We start from the raw sequence: 24862 nt of genomic DNA, 5'->3' as shown, positions 1-24862 counted from the left end.
GACTCAAGTCTTTTGTCTTTCGGAAAGTTCTGAAAGTTCTTTTTGTGTGAATTTCCAGTTTAGAAAGAAAATTTCAAACATACCAAGGAGATTACGAAAATATTTATCTTGTGTCTTTGAGTCAAGTTACTACAAATTTATTTCCCCAAATGTGACTTAGTTTTTTTTTTTGTTTGCTGAAGTGCACACTATCGTTTTTTCGACGACTTAAATATATTGATTTGGTTAAGAAAATTTTTTTCTTTTCTATTGAGATTTTGTTAATTCTTTTAACGATAATATGGAGTCCTCTATTGTACCATATTTAAAAGTTGATGAGTTAGATTATGAACTTTTTATACGGGGAGTTAAAACTACAAGGAGTGTTAGTGACAAAAAGACTATTCTTCGTAAACTTCTGTTAAAGAATTCTCCAATAGACATTGAAACCAATATTCTTCACTTTGACGATGAAAAGACAAGCATTGATAACACTTTAGCTGATATTACCAACCTTGTTGATGAATTTGAAGGTGATGATAATGATTCTGTCTACCGTAGAGCTAAGGCTAGGTTGACCCATCTCGCTTATAGAATTGCTCGTCTTCCTAGTGTTTCAGCTGATGAAGTAGAATACAAAAATGAAGCTACTGCAAATTGCTTATTATATGAAGGTCAACTTGATGATAAGATTGTCTCTAGTCAACCATCCACTACCTTAGGTACTCCGATTAATCAGAACAATGTCGTTATCCCAACTCCAGTTGTACAAGTTTCTCATCCGATCAATCTTGCTGATTGGAACATCAAATTCAATGGTGATCCAAAAAGTGTATTCTCTTTCCTTGAAAAAGTTAAAGACATCTCAGAATCTAGGAATGTTTCACAAGAACTACTTTTTCGTTCAGCTGTAGAATTATTTTCTGGCAGTGCTGCTACATGGTTTAGAAGCGTTCGTCATACCATCACGAATTGGCTCGACCTTACTGTTTTATTAAAAACTACATTTCTACCGCATGACTATGACGAGGAATTATGGAGTCAGATCAAAACTAGGAAACAAAAGAGGAATGAATCTTTTGCTTTGTATCAAGCTCAAATTCTGTCCTTGTCAAAACGTCTGACTACCCTTCCTATTGAAAAAACTCTAGTTAAATATATGAGACAGAATATTCTTCCAGAGTATATTCCCTTAATTGCTTTAACCGATACTAACACCATCGAGGAACTTTCAATAGTTATCAGAAAATTAGAAAATAACGCTCAGATTTCAAATGTTAAGAAAGAATCATCTTCTAATGTTGCTTTGGTTAGTCACCAACGTCAGACTAAACATTCTAATTTTAGGAATAAAAAATCTTCTCAAAACCATGCTGAATCGAATCAGTCTTCTGAAAACCTTTCAAGTGGAAGTCCCAAAAATGTTATATGTTTTAATTGTCAAAAACCGGGGCACTTTTCCAGTGAGTGTAGACGAAAACATCAGCGTTACTGTTATCGCTGTGGTAAAAAAGATGTCACCATTCCAACATGCCCCAATAATTGTTCAAAAAACTAAAGAATGACACTACTGTGTTCGGTAGGTGTGTCTTTCGTAGGAGTAAAGAATCCGAACGAAAATGTCTTTCTATTTCGACTAACAAAAATTTCGATTCAAATGAGTGGTCCAAATGGCTCAATAACGTTAAAATTTTTTTAAACCAACCAAAACCACAAATAACTCCAGTTATATATTCCAAACCGTGTGACAACCGACCATATCTAAAGGTACAAATATTTTTTCAGACTTTTACTCTTCTGTTAGATACAGGATGTACTACCACTGTCGTAGGATCCCAGGGAATTGAATTTCTTCTAAAACATGACGTTCAGATTGCAATACCCAATCATAAGAGTGTATCGCTTGCCGATGGTTCTAGTCAAAAGGTAACTGGAATTGTAGATTTGCCGATAGTTGCTAATGGCGTATGTCACGTCATAAACTGTCTTATTGTTCCATCCTTACCTCTTACATTTATTCTTGGTAGCAATTTTATTTCGAAATTCTCTCTTTCGTTGAATTTTACTCAAAACACTTGGAATGTAAAAAATCGAGTATGTTTAACATCATGTGATGAATCAGAAATGAATGAGTCTTTTGATTATTTGAGTTCTATTGAATCGTTAGATCCAGAATCGAAAAATCGTGCAGAAAAAGCTATACAGAGTTTCCAAGAAGTAGACAATAAAAATGGGATAGGTTTAACTAATAAGATCAAGCTCACTATTGACACTGGTGATGCCAAACCATTTCGGAAACGTCCTTTCCCAATGTCCCCATATATGGCCAAAATTCTAAATGATGAATTGGACGAAATGTTAAAACTTAACGTCATAGAACCTTCTAATAGTCCATGGTGTTCCCCTGTGTTACTGGTCAAGAAGAAGACAGGCGAGTATAGATTTTGCTTTGATGGCAGAAATTTGAACGAGGTCACCCGTCATGACACTTATCCTTTGCCAAACATCGATCGTATTTTGTCTCTTTTAAGAAATGCTAGATATATCAGTTCCATCGATCTTAAAAAAGCTTTCTGGCAAATTCCCCTTGATAATGCTTCACGTGAAAAAACCGCTTTCGCTGTAGTAGGTCGTGGACTTTTCCAATTTACAGTCATGCCTTTTGGCTTATGCAATTCTGCACAGACACAACAAAGACTAGTCGATCAAATTTTTGGTCCCGAATTCGAACCATATATCTTTACTTACATCGACGATATAATAGTTTGTTCAGCTACAGCCGAAGAGCATATAGCCCTCCTTCAAAAAGTGAAAGATAAACTCAAAGAAGCAAATCTTACCATCAATGTGGAAAAATGTGAATTTTTTAAAACATCTCTTAAATATTTAGGTTACATCGTTGGCAATAATTCATTGAGATCTGATCCTGATAAGATAACTGCTATGGTCAATTATCCTCGTCCGACTAACACCACGGAAATAAAACGTTTCATTGGCTTGTGTTCTTGGTACCGACGTTTTATCAAAGATTTTTCGACACTTGTCTCTCCCATTAATGACTTACTTAAAGGTAAGAAGAAAAAGGAACTTATATCTTGGAATCCCGAAGCTGAAAAAGCCTTTCTCTCTGTTAAAGAAGCTTTAATATCTTCTCCTGTTTTAGTACAGCCTGATTTCTCCTGTCCGTTTACTGTTCAATGTGATGCTAGCAATACTGGTCTTGGTGCTGTTTTAACCCAAGAAATTGATGGCGGAGAAAAGGTAATCGCTTATGCAAGTCGTTCTTTAACTAAGCAGGAACGTAACTTTTCCACGACTGAGAAAGAGTGCTTAGCCGTGTTGTTTTCGGTTGAAAAATTTCGTCCTTATATTGATGGAGTCGAGTTTACTATCATAACTGATCATTACTCTCTTTTGTGGCTAACGAATCTTAAGAATCCGACTGGACGTTTATCTCGTTGGGCGATGCGTTTAAAACAGTTTGGTTTTAGAATTATACATCGAAAAGGAACTTCCCACAATGTACCGGATGCACTTAGCAGAACTCATGAACATTCTGAAATTTCCTATCTTGAGGTAGATACCGATCGTATCGATCCCTGGTTCGATAATCTGCGTTCTAAGATCCTTAATCATCCAGATGAATTTCCCCAATGGAAAGTCGAAAACGATCTCGTCTATAAATTCATACCGTCTTGTTTACCGTTTAATTCGAATATGTTTGAGTGGAAAATATTAGTGCCCAAACCTCAACGTCGTGATGTCATCAATTCATGCCATGAACCACCAACATGTGCACACCTCGGTGCTTACAAAACTCTTGCACGTATCCGAGAACGTTATTATTGGCCGAAGATGCGCCAAGACGTTGTAAACTATGTTAGATCTTGTAAGACTTGTGGAGCTCAAAAAGCCCCTAATACTGCTAAAATTGGAAAAATGGGTCGTCAAAAACAAGCCGATTTTCCTTGGCAAATCATTGCTGTAGATTTAATAGGTCCTTTGACTCGTAGTAAAAGTGGCCACTCCTGGTTACTTGTAGTAGCTGATTGGTTTTCTAAATTTACTCTATTACATCCTTTGAGGAAAGCTACTGCTTCGAATATTTGCAATTTTCTTGAAAATCAAGTTTTTCTCATGTTTGGAGTTCCTCAGCATCTTCTTTGTGATAATGCCCCTAATCTTAATTGTAAGATCATGAAAGATCTGTGTGATCGTTACAACGTTCAAAAAATATGGTTTTCCGCAGTCTATTCCCCTCAGGTTAATTTTGTCGAGAGAAGCAACCGTGTCATCGGAACTGCTATTCGTTGTTACGTAGAAAATCACTGTGACTGGGATAAAGAAATCCATAAGATTCGTCAGGCAATAAACACCGCCAAGCATGAAGTGACTCAATTCACTCCAGCTTTTTTAAATTTTGCTCGGCATGTACCTATCTCCGGAAATTATTACGGTCGAATACCAAATGATCTTGTTGATTTGGAAATTGTCCCAGGTGACCGTAAATCATATGCCTCTGAAGTTAAAGGTTTGTCTGAAGTTTTCTCTTTTGTACGCAAGAATATCACCAAAGCTTATGAGCGCAATGCCAAGACGTACAACCTGCGCAAGCGTGATGTCCAATTTAGTGTTGGAGATAAAGTATGGAGAAAGAATATGGCTCTCTCCAGTGCACCCAAAAAATATATGGCAAAACTTGCGCCTAAATATGTGTTATGTACAATTGTGAAGAAATTTTCTCCTCTAATATATGGTTTGAAAAATCCTGATGGATCTAATGCTGGCAAATGGCACATAAAGGATTTGAAAACATATTATCCTGATAATGACTCAGACGACGAACCGAACTCGTCAGATACAGAATAAAAGAAAGTTTTTCTTTATTTAATACTGTATCGAGTGTATGTATAAACTTCTCCTGTTTAAATTACTTATGGCCAGTGTGTCCTTTGTGACCATTTTTGTTTTGTAACGATTTTGTTTTTCTTTTGCCAAATAAATCCAGACATCCATGATCTGTCTTATCTGGTAATTGCGAGAGAAAAATTTTATAATTGTGTTGTTTTTGCTTTGAGTTCGGCAACCATACATAAAGCTGTCAGATGTGTATACTATACGCATGCTGGTCGTTTTTGGTTTATGCCTCTACTGTGTATCACAATGTTAATGATATGTAGGTTATATATCATATATCTGTTGTGCAGTTTGTTTTAATCTTGGTGTGTATTGTTAACACACTACCTTTTAGTTCTGGTTGATGATGGATGTTAGTGTCGATTTCATGAATATTGGTAAATGGTAAATTTTTGGCCGACATAACGTTTTTTAGATAATACATCTAAATAGTCAACATGTGTGTTTTGTGATTTCTCTTTCCCTATATAGAGAGATTTGATATACTCATGGGGTCACAAAAACAAAATGATGTATTAGTACATAATGTAGTTAATAGTAAATATAGTAGTAGTAGTAAATATAGTATTTTTTTTTATTTTTTTATGGGAATCGTTTATATCCTGAATTGTAATAAACAGTACCTACTGTTCTGATATGTATTCTATCATATGAGTACTAGTTCGAATATTGTAGTTGTACTTTACCCTATAGACTAGGAATTTTGACTCCTTGCATTCAATATTTTTCTCATTCTTTCTCATTTTGTTACTAGCGTTCAACGGATGTCTTGGATAGCCAGGCACAGAGAAGGGCTAGGAAAAATGTTAGCATATTTCCGCCAGCTACTTGTCGGAATAATAAGTTTTTCAGATATACCGTACCAATAATAATTTTTGAGTATCCTGATTAACTTTAAGTTATGTAACCTAGGATTTTAGACCCTCACCGATTTTGAGCTTACCGAATTTGACCCTCACCAAAAATGTCCCTATTACAGGCGTTTGATACGCGTTAGTTATCACCAGTCCTAAGGAAACAATAACTATTACCATCTATCTCATATGCAAGTATGTCATCCCGTATTTCTAATGTCTAACTTTTCTCCAGTATAACCCAATTCTTTTGTTTTCGAAAAACTAGTAACGTACCTCTATGTCTGAATTTCATGGTTTGTTTCTTTTATGGCCATGTTCCTACTTTTTGTTTTTTTTTTAGTTTACTCATATAACATTTACGCTGTGAGTGAACGTAGAAATGTGAAAATATGTGATTAAGTCCGCTTATAGACGTGAGGATAAATACGTATACCTCAAGTCGAGAGATATAATGAAAATCTCTATATGTCAAGCCACAAAGGCTACAATTCTCCTTCCATTTTAGTGTAATAGTATGGTCGTTTGAATAAATTTTATCTAAATTTTCTTTGGATGTATGAATTTGTCTTGGTCGTTTCGTTACGTGTGTTTCCACACCCATAGTCCGATCTAAATCGCGCTAGCGAGCTTTAGTTCGTGAAGGAGGTTGTGTAACGATCCGAAATAAGTATACCTTTAATTTAATAATATTTATTTCTCTTTTAATTCACACCGATTACTTGCATGACGTAATCATAATAATAAGTGGTCACCGCGAGAAAACTTTTTAAATTCAATTTTCAAACGCAACAAATTCCATAACGAAAGTCATTTTTCTGATAATCCACCGACTAACTGTCACTGTCTAATAAATCATTTTAAAATTTACTTGTGCATACAATCTGGTTTCACACAATAATTTTGGTAAGTGTTCATTAAATATTTCCTTTCCTTTCGGTTTAATAATGGCTGTCCATCGATAAAAGAAAACGTTTGTCTTACGGTATAAATTGTTACAGGTTTTGGAATGTGAAAAAGTCACAAAAAGTCCTGACTTTTTGGCCAGATTTTGCGAGGTAGCGTATATTGTTAGGACGCTCTCGTTTTGATATGCCGTTAATTTGAGACCAATTCAATTTAAGACCGTCTAGTTTGAGGCCTGTACGAATAAAGTCAACCATATTTTGATTGTTTTACAATTGTTTATCCTGTTGCTGAATTTCCACTACATACCCATTTGGAAAACTAAAGTAATAAATTTTATTAATATTTCTCATCGATTCGGAATGTGACGACAGAATCCAGCTTATTTCCTGTTTTTTTTTTTGAAAATTGAATATTTAGTTTCTAAATAATTTTGTTAGAATACTCTGCTACATAATATTATATTATTTCTTATTTGTGAAGACTAAGAAAGCTTTCCGGCGTCCAAAAATAAGTTAATTACATAGTAAATAATAATAATATCTTCTTTTTCGTTTTGATAAAATTATAATTTTTTTTGTTATTTAATTGAACGATAAATATACCATACTCTAACGTTATTACCGTTGTTCACTATTCCTAGTTTTTTTATACTTAATTCTATTCCAGATGATGAGGTGTATCTAGATGATATAGTAAAGGTAGTTAACCTCCTAATAAATATTTCATATATTTTTTTTTGTGTAATCTGACTATGTATACCATGTTTGTTTTGTGTGGTTTCCATGTTTCTCCTAGGTTAGCTGAAAGATATGGTGGCGCCCGCTGAAGATTGGAAAATAAGACCTGACACCGATCGTTGTACTAAAATATTTTTTTTTTATTTGATTTTCATAATTTGATCTGATAAACAGCATCACATCTCTAATAACATCCATAAGAATCCATCCCTATAATCTCTAGAGACTAGAGCTACCGTGGTATTTATATGTGTTAGCTTCCTCCAGTGTGTTTCTCATTTTTTTTATCATTTTATTTGAGTGAAATCTCACCATTCTATGAATCGACACTATAGTGTTGCTACAAATTTTTAAGATATAAGGTTCACCTAAAAACTAGTTAAAAGCTGATTCCAAGAGCTATTAAAAAACGTCAAAATTAGTCTTTTAGACCTCTTACTTTTTTAAAAATAAAAGGTTAAATGGCCCCGGTTACATGGTTCTCGCAGCAAAATTGAAATATTAAACGTTTCTATCTCGGTTATTTTTTACTCTACGGAAATAGTAAAATAGATAAAGTATTTGGAACAGAAAAAACTAAAATTGAGTAATATATGATTTTTTACGTATATTGAGTATTATTGGAGTTATTATCAAAAGAAAATGGAAAGTACGATAATTTTAAAAATTCTGATTTTTTTAAATTATACCTTTTTTTCAAAAATGTGCATTCTTAACCGGTCAAAATTGTTGAAATCATTAACTATGTTAACCTAAAGGAATTCTCGTGAGGATTACTACAAATTTTAATTTTGTGGAAATGGCGTCTGTTTTATTTTTCACTTTTTCCTAAAAAAATCGAAATGGTTCTCTTATTTTCATCATAACTGGCTTAATTTGAATGTTATTAACTTTTACTGGAGCTCATTTGATAGGTATTCCGAAGTACTTTGACAAGTACCTAACAAGTATATTATATAAAATGCATCGTTTTCCTGTTATGCAAACTTGAATTCTTAGATTTGAGTACTCGTCGAAAAAAATATACATTCAATTACCCATAACTCACTTTGAAATAACATTAGTTTAGTTCTTTAAGCGGGGAGTGTATTAAATTTTTTATTATCTTTAATTTTGGTAATAATAGCTTTTTTACAAAAGGTTACAGTTTTTGAGTAATACGTGAAAAACAGCTTTAAAACATGCATTTTTTTAAGAAAAAATAAAATCTTTGATATTTAATAACTCAAAAAGTATTGATTTATGTTAATAACTTTATATAACAAATTTTGCTTAGAAGTTGCCCCTCTATCCATTTCTGGTATTATTTTTATTAAAAAAATTTCACCCCCGAGAAAGGGTGGCATCCACCCCTAGGGTAAAAGCGCAAGTTGGCATCATGTCACCTTTGTTCCTTGAAGTATCTTCTAACTACTCACCAATTTTCATGAAAATCGATGAAGGTTCAACGAAATCGGAGGTGAAAACCTTCAGTGACTCCACTATAAAGGTTTCATGGAGTATGGTATCATTTGGGATAAATCATGCAATATTTCTTCTAGAAAATCATTTGCCTCTATATCCGATTCTTTTTCTATGAAAAGTATTGAATGAAGATTTTCTAGTATTTTTGTAGTATTTTGTCATCCTTCCCTTTTCTCATATTTCCCTCAATTTAAAAATATATAAAAATTTAAAAATTTTATTATGGGTTTCTAAAAGCGAAAATCGATCAATCAAAGAATTAAAGGCAATGTCGATTATATAATGATAATATAGATGAAAAAATTTACTTTAAATTTATCTTCCTCTCTTGAGAGCTGATACACAGATCAAATTGACGCATTTTTCTCTTGCCTCAATATTCATTTTCAGTAGGAAATTCGGAACTTATTTACAAATTTTATTCAATTTCATTATCAGTAATTTTCATTTGGTCATAGCCAAATTGTCAGTAAATTTTGATTTTTTCCATAGTTTCTCACAACATTTTTACACAATCTGACAAATTTATAGTTACCTACATGTTGCAATATCTTCGAGACTGAATTTATATGAAATAAAATATCATGCCAAAGAACAACACGGCTTATAAATTTATAATTTTTAATATTTTTTACTAAGCCTCATGCTTTGACTTTAGTTTCTGAATCATTGTTGACGTCTTCTATTATTTCGAATATATATTTCACAAAATTTAAATCTTAGAGGTTTCAATGCATCTATTCAACTTAACCATCTAGTAGTACTCAACGGTTTTAATGTTAGTTGTGAAACATGTTTTTTTCAGAACTTCCCAACGCTTTGTAAAACCAGAAAAACAGTGTACAGTTCTTGTATAATACAAACAAGGTTGTTGTTTCGGTAGAAGAAGAAGCTGCGTCATTTATGACTAAGGTGGCATGCGCAGGGCACGTAAAACGAACTCGGATATTTTTCAGATATGTATTCTTTTTTGCACACCCTTTCTTATTCCTTTCATATTAACTCCGCTATCATAGCCTTGTCCTCTGCGCAGTTTTAAATCAAGAACTAATTTTTCCCAATTTGTCAAAATACCTTCACCAAATAACCAAATAACCTTCACTGTTAAACCTTCACCAGTTAAATATTTTCGGTTGACACTTGGTCCTATATATATTTTTACTTCAAAAATGAATAACCATTTTCATTTTCGTTGCAAAACGAAAATACAGCCGCGCCATACACCAATATTTTTAATTACTGAATGGCTCAATTTATATTTTGATTTTACTGATTATGCCGCCCCCCTTGTGATGCCGCCTGATGCGGCTGCCTCACCGCATCATAGCACCGCACGGCCCTGAGTCCCCTTCTTGTAGATTTCTTCTTTCCATTTCTCCGACCACTTCATCTCTGAAAGATCTTCGGGGTTTTCCTTCTTCCTATTTGGCTCCACTCTGTTATTATATTTATTCAACGATTTTAGTCTGCTTTTCTGACATGTCCGCACCAGGATAATGTCTTGTGTTCAGTGTAGGCTATTATATTAAGTTCATTCACATTCTTTTGATAATCTCTATGTTATTTATTCTATCTCTTCTTGTTAGTCTGCAGCTTCTCCTTAAGAATTCCATCTCTGTTGCTCTTGTTTTGTTTTTGGTTTTCTTGTTTATTGTCCAATTTTCATACCCATAGTTAAGGAGGATACTTCTTGTCATGGTGTTATATATATTTTTCTTTTTTACTTTTTTTTCTGTACCCTTGTCATCTTAAATGGACTGCATATTCCGTTGCTCGTTTTGATATCTACTTGGTTATTCTTATAGCGTGCTTTTCCTGCTTTTATTAATATTCGTGGAATTCCAATTTCTTCCATTGCGCTCCATATCTTGGTTCTATGTATCGAGTCATAAGCCTTCTTAAGATCTACAAAAGCCAGATGGACGGATCCATTTTGACCATTCTTTTATATATATTAGGCGTTCGACCGTGTAAATGTGATCTAAGAATGCTTTTCCCGCTGTGAACCCTACCGGGTCTTATCCGATTTTCTGCTTTACAGTGGGTGATCATATTATTAGAGCCACCTAGTAAAATTCAATGTTTTAGAGAAAGGGTATATAATTGAGCTGTATCATATATATTAATGGATTTGTTTCCATTTGGCTGTCTTGTTACATTTTATGAAAGTGCAATAAATAGTCTGACAATAGTGGCAACACGCATGTGTGGCAATGCGTGACTCAGATGGCATTGTTTGTCAGTGCTGCCCAGCTTAGCTTGCAACTCGTGTGCCGCTTATTTTATATTATTGATGTTCTGAGTTATAATAAACTTTGCCAGTTTCCATTGCTCTCTAATAATATTCTGACAGGCCTATACTATTTTTTGCGAATTTAGTAAAAATTGCACGTTCATTACACTAGTGGTACCAGAACATCATGGAAAATCCAAAGACATCTCACCAAGGAAAATAGCAGAAATAAAAACTTTAATATTCAATACTAATCACTCCAACAGAAACATAGCATCCATTTCTAAAGTTTCAAAGGCAACGTGGACCGTATAAAGAAAAAACTTACATACCATTATTAAACAAAATTAAAATTTTCTGAGGTGGCTCTAATAATATGATCACCCACTGTATATGTATTTGTAATCTTTCTTTTATGGTCTTTCCATATAGTCTGCCCATAAACGATATAATACTGATTCCTCGACAGTTTTCGCAGTTTTCTCTATTTCCTTTCTTATATATTGATGTCATAATATATGCTTGAGTCCATTTTGCCGGTGTCTTCTCCATTCATTGCTCTGTCATCAACATTTTGTGTGACATACGGAATAGCTTTGCCGATCCGTTTTTCATCAATTCATTTAATATTCGATTTTATTTCATGTTCGGCTTTAATTATATTCCCTCGTTTATCTTTGATTTGTTCACTACTTTTAGTGTTTCACTATAAAATTTCGTCTCAGATCCTTTTCTTGCGCAGCTCTTTCTGGCATTTTCAGCATATCATTTGGATGATTTCTTTTATCTTTTCTGGCTTGCTTTTGAACTGCCTAACTTTTTCTTTGCATTTTCTTTCTATCGCTTTTCCTTGTTCAATAATGGTTGTTTCAAAATGTAGACACAAGACAAGTCGTTTTCTCTTTGGCATTGTAAACTAAGTTCTCGTGCACTAACTACTAAACTATTTCACTAATCATGTCTTATATCTTCCCCATTCTTTTGACGAAATGCCCCTAATGATGCCTTAAGAACGAAAGTACTTGTCCAGATTTAATAAATTACAGTGCTCGTTATCTGCCTTTTATTTCTAAAATTCATTTTTAAGTTGTACCTATATGTATGTAAGTTCTCGGTGTCGTATTAGAGACGTTCTAAAACGTTCAACCGTTTTTTCGCCGATGAAAATTCAAAATTTCTCATGTAGTCCAGAGAAGTAAGATTTTTCTCGTGACACATCCCCCTCCAGGCCGAAACCAAATTTTTTGAGTAGTATGGACATCTATATTAATAACCTATATGTTTCCTGCAGCCGATTTTGATAATATACATAGTTATAAACAAATGAAGATCAAAAAACTGTATATTTTCACTTTTTTCGTCAATTACTAAAAAGTAAAGCATTCTAAACAAATTTGAGAATACGAAACTCATAAATCATATAAAAATAAAAGTTATTTAATTTGTTTACCCGAATTCATTTTTTTTTGCAATACTATAAGTCAGAAAATTATGAGGTTACAGTAACACTTCGGACAGTTTATGAAAGAAGAATATTTATACTATTGACTTAATTAAAAAAAAAATGACAAAAAGTAATTTTAAACAGTGTAAAATTATTTTGCAAAAACATGTCGATTTTTTGCCTACTTAGAAACAATTATTAGAATAACTTTTTAACCGTTACCCGTAGAAAAATTATTTTTTCATATTTAGAAAGACTGAATTTTTATACACAGAGAATGAAATCTTTTGAATGATTTCTTGAGAATGATTTCTTGAGAATGATTTCTTTTTAGAAAAAAAACTAGGACAATTGTCCTAGGACAATTAGGGACGAAGTTAGCCCCCCCTTTTTTTTAATTCACATGTTCTTTCAAAATAACTTTGCAATATTTAGAATTATTTTTTGTCATTTTTTTTAAATTAAATTACTAGTGTAAATCTTCTTCTTTGATAAACTATACAAAGTATTACTGTAACTTCATTATTTTTTGACTTATAGTGTTGCAATAAAAATTAATTTGTGAAAAACAAATTAAATAACTTTTAAACTATTTGACCAATTGCTTTGAAATTGAGGGTATGATTTAAGCACCAGAAGTCTCAGCATTCCGTGTAATCAGAAGGTTCTAAGTTAATTTTTACATAAGTATATTTTTACATACGATTTATGAGACTCTCAAATTTGTTTAAAATGCTTATCTTTTTGGCAATAGACGAAAAAAGCGAAAATTTACCGTTTTTGATCTTCATTTGTTTATAACTATGTAGATCATCAAAATCGGCTGCAGGAAACATATAGGTTATTATTATAGATTTCCGTACTACTCAAAAAATTTGGTTTCAGCCTGGAGGGGGTTGTGTCACCAACAGGATGTTTTTTCCTTATTTCTCTGAACTAATGTGTTTTTGATCATAACAGCAAGTTAATTATTTGTCTTCAACTAACGTTTTTTTTCTTTTTTAGGTACCTACCTACACGTGAAGCCACCACCCATCTTCCATTTTGTTATAGTTATGTTTGTTTTTATTGTAAATATATTTGTTTATACATATGTAGCAGTCAACATCACAATTTTGTTGAAAAATTGTCTTTTTTATTGGTTAGTTGGTGCCATTGTGATAAAAACCAGCATTTATTATGTGTATCTTGTTTTAAATGTAGATAGATAAGTGCCTTTTTACGGAGAATTTTATCTAGATCCAAAAAGATTGTTAAATCACAGACATGATCAAAAAGGGGAGTTTCTTAAGCGATCAAACGACAAAGACAGTGCACATGTATGTCATCCCTTCTTAGTTTTATCTTTTAATACAATTTGAACCATACGTTGCTCCAATAAGTAGTGCAGAATCAATAAAGAATTGTACAAATACTCAAAACATAGCTTTGCATACCCAATTTTATCAAAGTTATGTTGAAAAATACAAAGCCAATATTTGGAAAAATCTTTTTACGTGGTAGGACGAAGATTTAACACTTTCCTGACAGTCTACAGATTTTTATCCCGTATTACCGTATCTATTATGATATAAAGTGATGATCGTGCTAATAACCGCAGAATAACGCAAAAAATGGAAAACATAATAGATTGCGAAGTAAAGAGAGATGCAACTAATAGAGGTAGAAATTATCGGTATAAACGTATAAATTAACATTACATTACACAGTTTCCCACCTTTAGACATCTGTCACTAGAGTATTTTATAAAATTTTCCTGTCACAGTGACAGTTGTCATACTCCTTCGATACGTCTAAAGATGGGAAACTATGTAATGTAATGTTAATTTGTACGTTTATATCGATTATTTCCAACTCCACTAGTTTCATTTCTTTTTATCTCACAACTTAATGTGTTTTCTATCTTTTGCGTTATTCTGCCGGTTATTAGCTCGCTCATCACTGTATAATCATTTTAAACTGTCGGCTATTTGGATTAGTTCGAGATTTAAAAAAATAAGTTTCTATTTTTTGTCATGGTTTCAACAAGAGAAACGTTGATTTCGAAATAAACCAGAAGCACCGCGGCGGATCCACCTAGGGGATGGGAGAATTTCCCCACCCCAACAATATCTAGCATTATAGAAAAACAATGTTGAAATGTAAACAAAATTTGTATCAAAAGTATTCCGATGGTGGGTGTTAACGGAATCAATTAAAAATAAGTGTAAACAATATTTATTTTATTTTTGGTTAAAAAGCGTGCTTATTCATCTCGTAAGAGGGTTGTTTATTGTTTTGGGGCAGCGAGGGTGCGTCTGAACTGCCTGCCTGCTGTGACGATAATGCAGAGACCACAACAAGGTCATCATTTTGTGGTTTTACAATATGGCTAGAAAAGGTAATAAATTACTACATCTGGCGTTTTAAAAGCTCAGAACCTTTCTGTAGTTTTAAGAAACGTCTTCGAATGCATTTCCAAAGTGCGTTGACATAAGGTCTGATAAGGTAATTCATTTATGGGGAATTCAGTTTGTTAAACTGAACACACCAAAAACATATGGTTAGGGATACATTTCGTTTCGTAAAACTTTTTAGCATCTGGTTTGTATATTAAATGTGAATTTTATATGACCGTTTTAAGAAAAGTTATTAAAAAAATAAAATTAGCAAAAATAGTAATTAAAGCGTGTCGCCACAAAAGTAATAAAAGATAATAAGAAGTTATCTCTAAAACCAAAAAAATAAATAAAATTAAATAAAGAAAAATGCAATACTTTTTTCATAGATTTGCATAATGATTATGCAGTCTTGCTATGAACAGAAAATTGGAGTCTTTTCAAGACTTGGTCTCGTGGAACATTTTTTGTTATTTAATTCGTTGTTTTTGACCTATAGAAGCCTAAACAAGTTTTCAAATTATTTTTGAAAAATTAAAATTAGGTAATTAGATGTGCCTGGGGATTTTTTAAATCGGCTACAGAACTGGTATTTTTTTATTTACCCAAAAGTTTGTAGGATCTAAATGTGGGTCATCTAATAGGATTTTTAGATTTAAACAACGTTATAAATTTTCTTAATTGCTAAAAATTGTTTCAACCATTATCGTATAAAAAACTATTAAAACAATATCAATTTTGCTTTTTAAATATAAACAATTATATTATCAAACTAAAAAAAAAAGTTTGTTTTACATGAAAACAGCATTTAATTGAAGTTGAATTTTATAAAAATTTGAACGAAAATTTGGTTTTTGTATGTATTGTTATGATCTGCTTTCTATTACTTTTATTTTAATTGAGTATTTATTTACTTAATTATTAAATTGACGCAAATCATACATAAACAATTAATAAAAATTCTCAGGGTGCCTTTTTGTCATAAAAATTAACTAAAATTATCTTAGGTTATACTTATCCTTTCTCGTGGCTTCAGTATCTGTTAGTTGATCCTTATCGGGATAAAATAGGAAAAGGAAATAAATAGAAAAATCATAAATAAGCACATACAAATACCTTTATTATCAAAAGCAATGCTCTGAAAATCTATCAATTAAATCCTGTGGGCATAATTTTCCAAATGAAACTTTTACCATATAATTAATCTAATTTAAACAAATATTTATCGCTTTGTTCCTGATACCATTTATAAAATAAGCCAAAAAAAAAAACAAATTTAGGTATTTGCAAAACTACTTATACTTCCTATTAAATTAATGAAATGTTGGAATCTTAATTCATATGATTTTACGCAAATATTTTAACTTCTGATTATAAGGAACATCTATCACATAAGTTATTGACTGACCTTTTTGATTCACACACAATGATGTCTCCTCTTGACCCACACAGCTCTTCCTTGTTGATTATGTTAGGCTACCAATCAAAGCCCTCTCCGTTCTCAGCATCAATCCAGCAGCATACCAGCAACTATTTCTCCAAAACACAAGCCAGGCTGCTTTTGGCCAGTACTCGTTCAATAAACTCCAATACTCTCTCCTCTCTTTCTCTCAATAATAATCTCCTGAGACCCAAGTATCTTTTTTACTTGGTGTCACAAATAATTTTAATAACTATAGTTCTTGTAACTTACTCTCTTGGACTTTACAGAATCAAAGAGGTTTTTCTTCTCAATTTGATTTGTCTCTCGTTCCACTTTTCAGCTACTCTCCACTATTAAACAACCACTAGTACTTGCTTCTGAACTATACGCGAAAACTTTCGACTGCTTCTCTCGGATGCCGACCACACAATAATTTTTCTTTTCCAAACTGTCTCAACATTCAATCTTCCTTTTCCCCTTCTAAATTGTCAAGCCAATCAGAAACATTTCTCTTTCCACATTCCTCTTTTTCATTCAAAAAAAACCCAGGCATTCTTTCAAATAATACTTCTACTCATCCTAATCACTTTCCGGAAATTATACAAATATTCTGGTGCTTAAACAAAACAGACTTAAAATTCCAAACAGCTGCATGTGGATCTTACCTTTCCCGTAACAAACAATCTTTTTAAATTATAATCCGAAATAAATTGTATTTTCACTTCACTTTGTTTACAAATGTCTTTAAGTCTTCAGGGAAAAACTCATTAGGATAGACCCACTGCGTAAAAGCTACCTTCTATTAAATAGTTACAAATCAATATACAGGGTGTATCAAATTTATGTGCCCGCGTTATAATTAAAAAATTAAAATTTTTACTCTATCTTTGATTGATAAAGTGATACATAATAATATATATTTGAAAAAAAACCCAAAATAAAACAAATTAGATCTGCAGCCATCTCAAAATAATATACGCTTTTTCCTAAAAAAAAAAATTTTTTTAGTTTATTTACACTTTTTACACTATTTACACTAGACACGGTTCTATAAAAAATACACAAATTTTGTAAAAGACTGAACTATGCGTGTTAATTTTTTGAAATTTTTAAATCGATTGCAACCCACGAAAAAAAAATAAATAAAAATAAAAATGACGGTTTTGGTGTCAGAGGAGGGAGTGGCGTGCTAAAATTACGCAGAGTCTTATTTTTTAACCACAAAATGTAAAAAAATAAAAAACAAAAACCGTGTTTCAAACAAATTTTTCGGAACATTTCTAAAAAAATCTAATGCTCGACTCACTATTATAACCGACTTAACTATTATTATGTAGATCCCAACTGGACTTTCTTATTATTCTTTATTATCTTAAATGGTTATGAAAGTAGCAACTTAAAGAAAATAAAACAAAAAAAAAAACTGTAAACGTCCACCTCGCATCTCCTACCACACGACAATTTTTTATATATTCTGTACAACTTATTGGATTAACATATAGTTTTCCTTTTTGGTAGTTCTGTGATGTGCAAGAATGTTGACCAATATTTGTGAAGAGCCTTGATGGTGGTGCTTGAGAGAGAAACGATATATTTGTCAGATTATTGAATTTAATACGTTAAAGTATCGCAGAAAGCATGTAAAGTTGGATACTGTTTAAAATGATATTGAATTAATGTTGTTCTTGTATAATAAAACATAGATATTGATATTTATAATGCCAGTGTTTCATTTATTCTATTATAGGCAAATCGGAGGCCATTTACCTTTTAATCCTGAGAAAGAAGCCCTGTTTTGATCAATTTTTTGTTACTTTTTATACTAGACATATGAACTGTAGGAAAGTGAACATAGATACCAATGATAATGACGAGCACTGGGATCGACTAAAACATTTCCTACTAGAACCGTGCAAAGAAATACTGAAGACTTCCCAAAGGAGAAAAGAGGAATGGATGAACGACGAGATACTGAATATGGTGGAACAACGGAGACAATATAAGAACAAAGATAACAATAAATACACGGAGATACTTCAGGAGAAATAGGTCCAGATATTACAAAAGAAGAAATAATAAACGCTTTAAAAACAATAAAGAACGGAAAAAGCCCTGGACCTGACGTACTTCCTATCGAACTACTAAAAATTATAGATGAGCAGCATATTGATCTTTTAGTGATACTCTTAGAACAAAATGTATAGCTCAGGCATATTACCCAAAAAGTGGTTAACGTCGATCTTTATTTGTCTCCCTAAATAGAAAAACGCAAGAGAATGTGGCGATTACCTCACCTTTAGCTTGATGTACCATGTGCTAAAGTTGCTACTAAAAGTCATCCGTAACCGAATATATCATAAACTGGACATAGACATTAATGATACGCAATTTGGGTTTCGCAAAGGCATAGGAACTCTTGAAGCTCTTTTCACTTAATATACTAATACAATGGGACGTCAATCAAGATATACAGGGTGAGTTTTTAGTGCAGGATCGGTCGATAACTCCATTATGGTATGAAATATCGAGAAAAGTTATTTAAAAAAAATGTAGGCAATGGTATTCTCCACGCTTGGAAAATATGTCCATTTCTACAGGGTGATCAGTAACTGCGTGGTATATCAAACATATAATTTTTTAAATGGGACACCCTATATATTTTTTCATATTTATATTCCCCTCATAATTCTTGTTCATATAATATATGGTTTTGCATTACTATACAGAGTATTTAACAAGTTATGACCATTTTTATTTCGAAATCACTATGAGATTAACACCCTGTACATAAAGAAGTAATTCGTAGACAATAATTTGTTTTATGCAATAAGATAAACAATATACTGAAGTTTTTAAATTAAGTCCAATTCACATCATTAACGAATATTTGTATACAGGGTGAACTACAAAACCAAATTACGATTTTCTCTATTTTTTTAAATGGATCACGCTATATTTTATTTTCAGAATTATTGTATTTAATATACTGTTTCATTTTTATATAGCATTCCCTATATCTAAATTGCTTACTTTCCGAGATATTTTTAGTTTTCTTCAAATTTCGGGAATACATTCAATTTTTCTAGTAGAAATAAGTTAGTATTGAATGATAATTAAACAAAATTATTTTTATTAGATAAATAACTAACACAAAATATAAACCATAGCAATATGCAGCGAATATACCAATAAATGTGATATTAAAAAATTATCATATTTTCTTAATATACAAGAATCGTACAATTCCTACAAAAAAAACTTTGTATTGTATATAATAATATAACAAGATTATTTTTATTCAATAAATATCTTACATAAAACATAAATCAAAACAATATACAACTGATGTAACAGTTTTTAGATTGGTATATCAACAGCATTCTAAGCCAAGAATTTTTTAGTAGAACATTCATTTTTATAAGCACTTCTAAACTACAAAACACAATTACGATTTTCTCAATTGTTTTTTAATAGATCACCCTATATTTTATTTTTTTTTGAAATATTGTATTTATGATACTCTTTTATTTTTAAATAGCATCTCCTATACCTAAACTTATTAGTTTCTGAGATATTTTTAGTTTTCTTCATTTGCCGGGAATACATTCAATTCTTATAAATATAAATAACTTAACAAAAAAGTATTATGTAATATAACAAATATTTTCATTCAATAAATAACTAACAAAAAAATAATAAACCATAACAAAATTTAATGAATGTACCAAGTAATGTGATGTTAAGGATATAAGTCTAAAGTAAATGTTGAAAATGACCAATTTCAACGTCTATGCAATTTTGTAACCGATATTCAAATGACCGAGCCACATTTCTAACATTTTTGTAAGTCAATATTATTAAAAGCTTCTTTTATTCTATTTTTCATATCATCAAGCGTTGTTGGATGCTTCTGCGTATACAAGGTTTTTTATATAGCCCCACTTAAAAAAAAATAAATTTTGGAAGAACTGGAGCACCGTCGTATAAAAACCTCAACCGTCAAAAAATGTGGACCAATCACATAATCTCTAACAATATCACCTTAAACTTTATATGTAGATCACATAGTTTGAGTGTTAAGAAAGTAAGGATTTCTTGATGCATATTAATGAAATTTAATATGAAAATTATATTATTAATAACTGCGGGTCACAATCTGCAATTAGGAATGTGTTACTATAAACTTTGCTTAGAATGCTGTTGATATAATAATCTAAAAACTATTAAATTAATTGTATATTGTTTTGATTTATGTTTTGTGTGAATTGTTTATTAAATAAAAATAATCTTGTAATTTTATTATACACAAGATACCTATATTTTTTTTGTAGGAATTGTATGATTCTTGTATATTAGGGAAATATGATAATTCCTTAATATCACATTTATTGATACATTCGTTGCATATTGCTATGGTTTATATTTTGTGTTAGTCATTTATTGAATAAAAATAATTTTGTTTAATTATCGTTCAATACCAACTTATTTCTACTAGAAAAATTGAATGTATTCCCGAAAGTTGAAGAAAACTAAAAATATCTCCGAAAGTAATAAGTTTAGATATAGGGAATGCTATATAAAAATGAAAGAGTATAATAAATACAATATTTTTGAAAAATAAAATATAGGGCGATCCATTTAGAAAAATAGAGATAATCGTAATTTGGTTTTGTAGTTCACCCTGTATACAAACATTAGTCAATGATTTCAATTGGACTTAATTTAAAAACTACAGTATATGGTTTATCTTACTACATAAAACAAATTATTGTCTATGAATTACTTCTTTATATACAGGGTGTTAATCTCATAGGGATTTCGAAATAAAAATGATCATAACTTGTTAAATACTCTGTATAGTAATGCAAAACCCTATATTACATGAACAAGAATTATGAGAGGAATATAAATATGAAAAAATATATAGGGTGTCCCATTTAAAAAATTATATGTTTGATATACCACGCTGTTATTGATCACCCTGTAGAAATGAACATATTTTCCAAGCGTGTAGAATATCTTTGCCTACATTTTTTTTAAATAACTTTTTTCGATATTCTATACCGTAATGGAATTATCGACCGATCCCGCACTAAAAACTCACCCTGTATATGTGTGTTTTACTGACTATAATAAAGCATTTGACAAAGTATGACATGAAAAATTAATGCATGTCCTGAAATCAAAGAAGATCTGCAATGACCTCAGGATTATATCGAATTTCTGTCAGAGACAACTTCGTAAATTTCTAATTTCAATCTGAGACACAAGATGCTAAAGTGTTACGTTTGGTCTGTTCTTTTGTACGGAATGGAAGCATGGATGCTAATTAGCTTTAATAATTGTCAGAAATAATATTTCTAACATTACAAGTAAATAAAAATAATGTAACATAATGATTTGTTGTAAATTCGCGTCTAAATTCGGATTGTTAGACAAAATCTAACGCGCGCCCGATTACTTGACAGAATAGAGCGTGGCTGTTCCCGGGTTAAGATGATTCATCCTATGTTGTCCGTCTACGTCAAGAACTATTGACAATATCGAAAAATTCAGTAACTTGGTAGAATAGGACTTTTCATCGATTGTCATTTGTTTCGAGCTACCATCACATTTCGTATAATCCGTGTATACAGGGCCGCGCCGTCCATAAGGGCGGAGATTTGCGGCGCCCCCCGGCGCCGAACCAAAAAGGCGCCGGCCGGCAGGTGCCGAAAAAAAATTTGACAATGCCGAAATTACCAGAAATATTAGTAATATTTTATTATCTTGTAAAATTGAAAATTTACCAATCGTAGGTAGATATAAAAATAGGAGTTATTATTACTTTGATCCCCTAACTAAGTGTACGAACCGTTATTTCTCTCATTGAACTGAACTATTACTCCATTCACTCACGGTAAAATATTGCAAAACCTTTGAATTTTAACAGCTCTTGGATTAACATGAAATTTGGCATAGGTACACATAGCTAACATGTCAAAGAAGAAAATGATATTGTGTCGACGTGTGCTTTTGCCTTAAGGGAGTACCACCCCTTCACAGGGTGAACAAATATACGTTCAAAATAAGTCCGGAAGTGGATAAACTGACGAATTGTAACTAACTATAAAGTTAAGCTGGTCTATAAAGTTTTTATATTACTTAAGGCAATATCTACTTTTCGTGATATTTACGAGTGAATATATTCATTTCAACAAAAAAAACACGCTTTTAGACGGTTTTTTGCAAATAACTCAAAAAGTAAGTATTTTATCGAAAATAGATTCTTAGGAAAAGTTTTGAAAAAAAGGCATATCTTTCAAAATTTCAAATTATTATTTTTTATTTAAAACCAATTTTTTTCAAAAATAAGCACTTTGTGAAACTTCCAGATCATATAAATATACAAAGTGAAGTAAATTGTAAAGCTGTAACGATTAATTTCATTTGGGATGCTAATTAAGCGGAGATTTTTACGATGCTTTTTTTCCAAAAAAAAAGGACCAACTTTATTTTCAGTGTTACTGGCTTACTTTTGCTGCTAGAAACGTTTTGAAAAAAACAAAAGCAAAGCTTTTTCTAAAGACTTTAAAAAAGTTATAACGAGTTTTGCCCGAAAAGTGCTTCATTTTTGCGTTATTTTAAGTTGAAATGTTCGATTTGGAATTTGACGAATAAGGACCCACTTTTCTCGAGCTACAACTCTTCCTCTACTAGATCTACCGACTTCATGCGTGCCCAAGTTTTTAAAATTTTTATATAAGCTATATTTTTGCTAAGAACATTTTTTTTCAATAAAATACACACTTTTTGTGTTATTTGTGAAAAACCGTCTAAAACCATGGTTTTTAAGTTGAAAAATAAACATATTCACTCGCAAATAACTCGAAAAATATTGGCTTAGTGAAAAAACTGTATATAGAACAAAAGTTGCTTAGAGTTAGTCAGTTTATCCACTTCCGGACTTAATTTTATCGTATATTTTTTCATCCCCGACGACGCAATATCAATTTTTTTCTTTGTTATAAATTAGCTATGCGTATGCCAAATTTCATATCAATCCAAGCGGTTCTTTAAAATATGGAGCAAAACCGTGAGCAAATGGACTATAATAATAATTATATATTTATTTATTCTCTGATAATATAATCGTTGTTTTTTGTAAATATTTATAATATTCATAATAACTTATTAGTATATTACTTTCCTACTGCTGAAAATCTAAGAGCAGAAAAAAAGGGTTACTCAAAAGGCCATGCTAACAATCACAAGGAGACAGAATACCAAATAATATCAGGCAAAGAACAAAAATCAAAGACATAGTAGTACATGTACCAAAAAAGAAGTGGAGATGTGCAGGTCGTGGCAAGAACACCGAACAACGGCTAGACTAGGAGATTATTGGAATATGCGACCGCGGGCGGACAATCGGATAAACGAAGCAGTGATCGACCACCAACGCGCTGGAGTGACGATGTAAAGAGAAATGCCGGGAACTGGATAGCTGATAGCTTAAGATAGGGAGACATGGAAAAACTTAGAGGAGGCCTATGTTCAATAGTGGACGATAACGGTTAGATTATGATACTTTCCTAACACATAAAAAAATAGTTTGTAGGCATACCGTATAACGATTCACTAAGCTACAAAAAACTACTTACAAAGGAAGGGGGAAAGGGGCGCCTAAAATTACTTGCCCCGGGGCGCTTGAAAGCCTTGGCGCGGCCCCGCGTGTATATTAATATTATACACGGATTATACAATATATGACAGAAGCTCGAAACAAATGACTGTTGTTGAAAAGCCCTATTGACCGTTGGTTAAGGGGTAGGCACAAAATCTTGGTCCAACGTTATTTAAATGCATTCATTTTCTTCGAATCCTGAGAAAACTGATAAATATTTTTAAAAAATTTCAACACAGAATGAAAGATTAGAGACTAAGTCCCTTAGAATAAAGAAAAATTTCTTTTGAATAAAATATCTAAAATTAAAGATCAAACTAATTTGTTTTTCAGCCCTGTAACTTATTAAAATAAACATTTTAGAAGTTTTCAAGGACTTTTGGCTCTCGGTAATAATGTAATTATTAATTACATTATTTCGGCCCTTGGTAAATTTTTCAAAAATATTTTAGTTTTCAGTATTTGAAAAAAAAATGAATGCATTTAAATAGCATTGGGCCAAGATTTTGCGCTTACCCACTTAAGTATTCATGCGATTGCTGATACTGGCATGCAAGTAAAGCATACGGTAATTTGTATAAATATAATATGCAGTGAGTGCAAATCCTGGCCAGATTTATTATAATATAAATATCTTCTTCTTTTTCTTCCCTCTTGTATGTAGGCTTTAAAGCCTGTTTCTTCTTCAATATTAGCCTCCTAAATTATTTAAGTTACCGCACCATCTTTTTCTTGGTCTGCCAATACTTCTTGGTCCATTTGGTGACTTATATCGTGCTATTCGTACTATCCTATCCTCTGCCATTCTACTAATGTGTTCGTTCCACTCCTGTTTCCGTTTTGTCACCCATCCATTTA

The 24862-nt window shown here is 31.8% G+C and overlaps 2 protein-coding genes across 11 annotated transcripts in view; one reads left to right on the top strand and one right to left on the bottom strand.

The window, feature by feature from the left end:
* The window catches only part of LOC114331514 (uncharacterized), a 741127-nt gene extending 723070 nt beyond the window's left edge, over positions 1–18057 (top strand). For all 10 annotated transcript variants that reach the window (XM_050661247.1, XM_050661246.1, XM_050661244.1 and 7 more), the window contains one exon: positions 13543–18057. The gene's annotated coding sequence lies outside the window, so the exon portion shown is untranslated. The remainder of the gene's footprint in view (positions 1–13542) is intronic.
* LOC114339168 (dynein axonemal heavy chain 1-like) overlaps positions 1–24862 on the bottom strand; it is a 1269803-nt gene that overhangs the window by 35142 nt on the left and 1209799 nt on the right. The gene's annotated exons all lie outside the window — the stretch shown is intronic.

This window comes from Diabrotica virgifera, chromosome 9 (genome assembly GCF_917563875.1).
Source record: "Diabrotica virgifera virgifera chromosome 9, PGI_DIABVI_V3a".
Taxonomy (NCBI): Eukaryota; Metazoa; Arthropoda; class Insecta; order Coleoptera; family Chrysomelidae; genus Diabrotica; species Diabrotica virgifera.
Note: the sequence above shows the minus strand (reverse complement) of the source record. Positions and strands in the feature narration are given on the sequence as shown.